This window comes from Lepus europaeus, unplaced genomic scaffold, assembly GCF_033115175.1.
Source record: "Lepus europaeus isolate LE1 unplaced genomic scaffold, mLepTim1.pri SCAFFOLD_28, whole genome shotgun sequence".
Lineage (NCBI taxonomy): Eukaryota > Metazoa > Chordata > Mammalia > Lagomorpha > Leporidae > Lepus > Lepus europaeus.
This window is the reverse complement of record NW_026909158.1, coordinates 3,853,406-3,861,612: the sequence shown is the minus strand read 5'-3', so window position 1 is coordinate 3,861,612 and position 8,207 is coordinate 3,853,406.

The following is an 8,207-nucleotide window of genomic DNA, read 5'->3' as shown; positions in this document are numbered from 1 at the left end:
TCCATGTGGAACCAACTAGTGGTTCCACGCACAAAATTAAATGTTCCCTGATAAAAAAACATTCAAAACAATAAATTCCCTGGATAATATCAGGAATACCCAAACTCAGAGGCTGTAGCAATATCTGGGATTGAGTTAGCCAAAACACAACCGGATATTTCTTGTTTCATCCAGTCATATCCGGACAAACTGCTATCGAATTCGTATGCAATCAACTGAGAAAAACGTAGTACAAATGGTTTTGGAGAAAATCAAAGTCTTTTCTTTAGGCAAGTGCATAAAATGTCATCTATACAAACAGAAATATCATGTTTGTTTGTCGCAGTTCCTCTATCCTACTCGCTAGAAAATACGAATGTGTAGAGCTGGTATTTCCATGTGGAACCAATTACTGTATCTAAGCTCAAAATAAAATGTACCCTGAAAAAGCATTCAAATCAATAAAGTCCTTTGATATTATCCAGAAAACGCACACACGGAGGCTGTAGCAATATCTGGGATTGAGTTAGACAAAACAAAACCGGATATTTCTGTTTTCATCCAGTCATTTCCGGACAAATTGCTGTCGAATTCGTATGCAATCGACTGAGAAAATCAGAGTAAAAATGGTTTTGGAGAAAAGCAAATTCTTTTCATTAGGCAAGTGCATGAAATGTCATCTATACAAACAGAAATATCATGTTTGTTTGCCGCAGTTCCTCTAGCTTTCTCTATAGAATATACGAATGAGTAGAGCTGGTGTCTCCATGTGGAACCAATTAGTGTTTCCAAGCCAAAAATTAAATGTTCCCAGATAAAACACATTCAAAACAAAAAAGTCCGTGGATAATATCCGGAAAACACAAACACAGAGGCTGTAGCAATATCTGGGATTGAGTTAGCCAAAACATAACCGGATATTTCTGGTTTCATCCTGTCATATCCGGAGAAACTGGTGTGGAATTCGTATGCAATGGGCCGAGAAAATCACAGTAAATATGGTTGTGGAGAAAAGCAAACTCTTTTCTTTAGGCAAGTCCATAAAATGTCATCTATACAAACAGAAATATCATGTTTGTTTGCCGAACTTCCTCTAGCTTTCTATCTAGAAAATACGAATGTGTGGAGCTGGTGTCCCCTTGATGAACCAATGAGTGTTTCAACGGTAGAAAATTAAATGTTCCCTGATAAAAAAACATTCAAAACAATAAAGTCCATCGATAATATCAAGAAAACACAAACACAGAGGCTTTCACAATATTTCGGATTGAGTTAGCCAAAACACAACCGGATATTTCTTGTTTCATCCAGTCATATCCGGACAAACTGGTGTGGAATTCGTATGCAATGGACCGAGAAAATCACAGAAAAATGGTTTTGGAGAAAAGCAAAGTCTTTTCGTTAGGCAAGTGCATAAAATGTCATCTATAGACACAGAAATATCATGTTTGTTTGCCACAGTTCCTCTAGCTTTCTCCCTAGAAAATACGAATGTGTAGTGCTGGTGTCTCCATGTGGAACCAATTACCGATTCCAAGCACAAAATTAAATGTTCCCCGATAAAAAACATTCAAAACAATAAAGTCCGTGGATAATATCAGGAATACAAAAACACAGAGGCTGTAGCAATATCTGGGATTGAGTTAGCCAAAACACAACCGGATATTTCCGGTTTCATCCAGTCATATCTGGACAAACTGGTGTGGAATTCGTATGCAATGGACCGAGAGAATCACAGTAAAAATGGTTTTGGAGAAAAGCAAAGTCTTTTCGTTAGGCAAGTGCAATTGGTGTTTCTGAGGTGCAAAATTAAATGTTGCCTGATGAAAACATTCAAAACAATACAGTCCATCAATAATATCCAGAAAACACAAACACACAGGCTTTCACCATGTTTCAGATTGAGTTAGCCAAAACTCAACAGTATATTTCTGTTTCATCGAATCATATCCGGACAAACTGGTGTGGAATTCGTATGCAATGGATTGAGAAAATCACAGTAAAAATGATTTTGGAGAAGAGCAAAGTCTTTTCGTTAGGCAAGTGCATAAAATGTCATCAATACAAACAGAAATATCATGTTTATTTGTCACAGTTCCTCTAGCTTTCTCCCTAGAAATACGAATGTGTAGAGCTGGTGTCTCCATGTGGAACCAATTACTGTATCCAAGCTTAAAATAAAATGTTCTCCGATAAAAAACATTCAAAACAATAAAGTCCGTTGATAATATCCAGAAAACACACACACTGAGGCTGTATTAATAGCTGGGATTGAGTTAGCCAAAACAAATCCGGATACTTTTTCACTTTCATTAAGGTCATATCCGGACAAAGTGGTGTGTAATTTCTATGCAATGCACTGAGAAAATCACAGTAAAAATGGTTTTGGAGAAAAGCAAAGTCTTTTCCTTAGGCAAGTGCATGAAATGTCATCTATACAAACAGATATATCATGTTTGTTTGCCGCAGTCCCAGTAGCTTTCTCCCTAGAAAATACGAATGTGTAGCGCTGGTGTCTCCATGTGGAACCAATTAGTGATTCCAAGCACAAAATTAAATGTTCCCTGATAAAAAACATTCAAAACAATAAAGTCCGTGGAAAATATTAGGAATACAAAAACACAGAGGCTGTAGCAATATCTGGCATTGAGTTAGCCAAAACACAACCGGATATTTCCGGTTTCATCCAGTCATATCTGGACAAACTGGTGTGGAATTTGTATGCAATGGACCGAGAAAATCACAGTAAAAATGGTTGTGGAGAAAAGCAAAGTCTTTTCGTTAGGCAAGTGCATAAAATGTCATCTATACAAACAGAAATATCATGTTTGTTTGCCGAACTTCCTCTAGCTTTCTCCCTAGAAAATACGAATGTGTAGTGCTGGTGTCTCCATGTGGAACCAATTACAGATTCCAAGCACAAAATTAAATGTTCCCCGATAAAAAACATTCAAAACAATAAAGTCCGTGGATAATATCAGGAATACAAAAACAGAGAGGCTGTAGCAATATCTGGGATTGAGTTAGCCAAAACACAACCGGATAGTTCCGGTTTCATCCAGTCATATCTGGACAAACTGGTGTGGAATTCGTATGCAATGGACCGAGAGAATCACAGTAGAAATGGTTTTGGAGAAAAGCAAAGTCTTTTCGTTAGGCAAGTGCAATTAGTGTTTCTGAGGTGCAAAATTAAATGTTGCCTGATGAAAACATTCAAAACAATACAGTCCATCAATAATATCCAGAAAACACAAACACACAGGCTTTCACCATGTTTCGGATTGAGTTAGCCAAAACTCAACAGTATATTTCTGTTTCATCGAATCATATCCGGACAAACTGGTGTGGAATTCGTATGCAATGGATTGAGAAAATCACAGTAAAAATGATTTTGGAGAAGAGCAAAGTCTTTTCGTTAGGCAAGTGCATAAAATGTCATCAATACAAACAGAAATATCATGTTTATTTGTCACAGTTCCTCTAGCTTTCTCCCTAGAAATACGAATGTGTAGAGCTGGTGTCTCCATGTGGAACCAATTACTGTATCCAAGCTTAAAATAAAATGTTCTCCGATAAAAAACATTCAAAACAATAAAGTCCGTTGATAATATCCAGAAAACACCCACACTGAGGCTGTATTAATAGCTGGGATTGAGTTAGCCAAAACAAATCCGGATACGTTTTCACTTTCATTAAGGTCATATCCGGACAAAGTGGTGTGTAATTTCTATGCAATGCACTGAGAAAATCACAGTAAAAATGGTCTTGGAAAAAAGCAAAGTCTTTTCGTTAGTCAAGTGCATGAAATGTCATCTATACAAACAGATATATCATGTTTGTTTGCCGCAGTCCCAGTAGCTTTCTCCCTAGAAAATACGAATGTGTAGCGCTGGTGTCTCCATGTGGAACCAATTAGTGATTCCAAGCACAAAATTAAATGTTCCCTGATAAAAAACATTCAAAACAATAAAGTCCGTGGAAAATATCAGGAATACAAAAACACAGAGGCTGTAGCAATATCTGGCATTGAGTTAGCCAAAACACAACCGGATATTTCCGGTTTCATCCAGTCATATCTGGACAAACTGGTGTGGAATTCGTATGCAATGGACCGAGAAGATCACAGTAAAAATGGTTGTGGAGAAAAGCAAACTCTTTTCTTTAGGCAAGTCCATAAAATGTCATCTATACAAACAGAAATATCATGTTTGTTTGCCGAACTTCCTCTAGCTTTCTATCTAGAAAATACGAATGTGTGGAGCTGGTGTCCCCTTGATGAACCAATGAGTGTTTCAACGGTAGAAAATTAAATGTTCCCTGATAAAAAACATTCAAAACAATAAAGTCCATCGATAATATCAAGAAAACACAAACACAGAGGCTTTCACAATATTTTGGATTGAGTTAGCCAAAACACAACCGGATATTTCTTGTTTCATCCAGTCATATCCGGACAAACTGGTGTGGAATTCGTATGCAATGGACCGAGAAAATCACAGTAAAATGGTTTTGGAGAAAAGCAAAGTCTTTTCGTTAGGCAAGTGCATAAAATGTCATCTATACAAACAGAAATATCATGTTTGTTTGCCACAGTTCCTCTAGCTTTCTCCCTAGAAAATACGAATGTGTAGTGCTGGTGTCTCCATGTGGAACCAATTACCGATTCCAAGCACAAAATTAAATGTTCCCCGATAAAAAACATTCAAAACAATAAAGTCCGTGGATAATATCAGGAATACAAAAACACAGAGGCTGTAGCAATATCTGGGATTGAGTTAGCCAAAACACAACCGGATATTTCCGGTTTCATCCAGTCATATCTGGACAAACTGGTGTGGAATTCGTATGCAATGGACCGAGAGAATCACAGTAGAAATGGTTTTGGAGAAAAGCAAAGTCTTTTCGTTAGGCAAGTGCAATTAGTGTTTCTGAGGTGCAAAATTAAATGTTGCCTGATAAAAACATTCAAAACAATACAGTCCATCAATAATATCCAGAAAACACAAACACACAGGCTTTCACCATGTTTCGGATTGAGTTAGCCAAAACTCAACAGTATATTTCTGTTTCATCGAATCATATCCGGACAAACTGGTGTGGAATTCGTATGCAATGGATTGAGAAAATCACAGTAAAAATGATTTTGGAGAAGAGCAAAGTCTTTTCGTTAGGCAAGTGCATAAAATGTCATCAATACAAACAGGAATATCATGTTTATTTGTCACAGTTCCTCTAGCTTTCTCCCTAGAAATACGAATGTGTAGAGCTGGTGTCTCCATGTGGAACCAATTACTGTATCCAAGCTTAAAATAAAATGTTCTCCGATAAAAAACATTCAAAACAATAAAGTCCGTTGATAATATCCAGAAAACACACACACTGAGGCTGTATTAATAGCTGGGATTGAGTTAGCCAAAACAAATCCGGATACTTTTTCACTTTCATTAAGGTCATATCCGGACAAAGTGGTGTGTAATTTCTATGCAATGCACTGAGAAAATCACAGTAAAAATGGTTTTGGAGAAAAGCAAAGTCTTTTCCTTAGGCAAGTGCATGAAATGTCATCTATACAAACAGATATATCATGTTTGTTTGCCGCAGTCCCAGTAGCTTTCTCCCTAGAAAATACGAATGTGTAGCGCTGGTGTCTCCATGTGGAACCAATTAGTGATTCCAAGCACAAAATTAAATGTTCCCTGATAAAAAACATTCAAAACAATAAAGTCCGTGGAAAATATCAGGAATACAAAAACACAGAGGCTGTAGCAATATCTGGCATTGAGTTAGCCAAAACACAACCGGATATTTCCGGTTTCATCCAGTCATATCTGCAAAAACCGGTGTGGAATTTGTATGCAATGGACCGAGAAAATCACAGTAAAAATGGTTGTGGAGAAAAGCAAACTCTTTTCTTTAGGCAAGTCCATAAAATGTCATCTATACAAACAGAAATATCATGTTTGTTTGCCAAACTTCCTCTAGCTTTCTATCTAGAAAATACGAATGTGTGGAGCTGGTGTCCCCTTGATGAACCAATGAGTGTTTCAACGGTAGAAAATTAAATGTTCCCTGATAATAAACATTCAAAACAATAAAGTCCATCGATAATATCAAGAAAACACAAACACAGAGGCTTTCACAATATTTTGGATTGAGTTAGCCAAAACACAACTGGATATTTCTTGTTTCATCCAGTCATATCTGGACAAACTGGTGTGGAATTTGTATGCAATGGACCGAGAAAATCACAGTAAAATGGTTTTGGAGAAAAGCAAAGTCTTTTCGTTAGGCAAGTGCATAAAATGTCATCTATACAAACAGAAATATCATGTTTGTTTGCCACAGTTCCTCTAGCTTTCTCCCTAGAAAATACGAATGTGTAGTGCTGGTGTCTCCATGTGGAACCAATTACAGATTCCAAGCACAAAATTAAATGTTCCCCGATAAAAAACATTCAAAACAATAAAGTCCATGGTAATATCAGGAATACAAAAACACAGAGGCTGTAGCAATATCTGGGATTGAGTTAGCCAAAACACAACCGGATATTTCCGGTTTCATCCAGTCATATCTGGACAAACTGGTGTGGAATTCGTATGCAATGGACCGAGAGAATCACAGTAAAAATGGTTTTGGAGAAAAGCAAAGTCTTTTCGTTAGGCAAGTGCAATTAGTGTTTCTGAGGTGCAAAATTAAATGTTGCCTGATGAAAACATTCAAAACAATACAGTCCATCAATAATATCCAGAAAACACAAACACACAGGCTTTCACCATGTTTCGGATTGAGTTAGCCAAAACTCAACAGTATATTTCTGTTTCATCGAATCATATCCGGACAAACTGGTGTGGAATTCGTATGCAATGGATTGAGAAAATCACAGTAAAAATGATTTTGGAGAAGAGCAAAGTCTTTTCGTTAGGCAAGTGCATAAAATGTCATCAATACAAACAGAAATATCATGTTTATTTGTCACAGTTCCTCTAGCTTTCTCCCTAGAAATACGAATGTGTAGAGCTGGTGTCTCCATGTGGAACCTATTACTGTATCCAAGCTTAAAATAAAATGTTCTCCGATAAAAAACATTCAAAACAATAAAGTCCATTGATAATATCCAGAAAACACACACACTGAGGCTGTATTAATAGCTGGGATTGAGTTAGCCAAAACAAATCCGGATACTTTTTCACTTTCATTAAGGTCATATCCGGACAAAGTGGTGTGTAATTTCTATGCAATGCACTGAGAAAATCACAGTAAAAATGGTCTTGGAGAAAAGCAAAGTCTTTTCCTTAGGCAAGTGCATGAAATGTCATCTATACAAACAGATATATCATGTTTGTTTGCCGCAGTCCCAGTAGCTTTCTCCCTAGAAAATACGAATGTGTAGCGCTGGTGTCTCCATGTGGAACCAATTAGTGATTCCAAGCACAAAATTAAATGTTCCCTGATAAAAAACATTCAAAACAATAAATTCCGTGGAAAATATCAGGAATACAAAAACAAAGAGGCTGTAGCAATATCTGGCATTGAGTTAGCCAAAACACAACCGGATATTTCCGGTTTCATCCAGTCATATCTGGACAAACTGGTGTGGAATTTGTATGCAATGGACCGAGAAAATCACAGTAAAAATGGTTGTGGAGAAAAGCAAACTCTTTTCTTTAGGCAAGTCCATAAAATGTCATCTATACAAACAGAAATATCATGTTTGTTTGCCGAACTTCCTCTAGCTTTCTATCTAGAAAATACGAATGTGTGGAGCTGGTGTCCCCTTGATGAACCAATGAGTGTTTCAACGGTAGAGAATTAAATGTTCCCTGATAAAAAACATTCAAAACAATAAAGTCCATCGATAATATCAAGAAAACACAAACACAGAGGCTTTCACAATATTTTGGATTGAGTTAGCCAAAACACAACCGGATATTTCTTGTTTCATCCAGTCATATCCGGACAAACTGGTGTGGAATTCGTATGCAATGGACCGAGAAAATCACAGTAAAATGGTTTTGGAGAAAAGCAAAGTCTTTTCGTTAGGCAAGTGCATAAAATGTCATCTATACAAACAGAAATATCATGTTTGTTTGCCACAGTTCCTCTAGCTTTCTCCCTAGAAAATACGAATGTGTAGTGCTGGTGTCTCCATGTGGAACCAATTACCGATTCCAAGCACAAAATTAAATGTTCCCCGATAAAAAAACATTCAAAACAATAAAGTCCGTGGA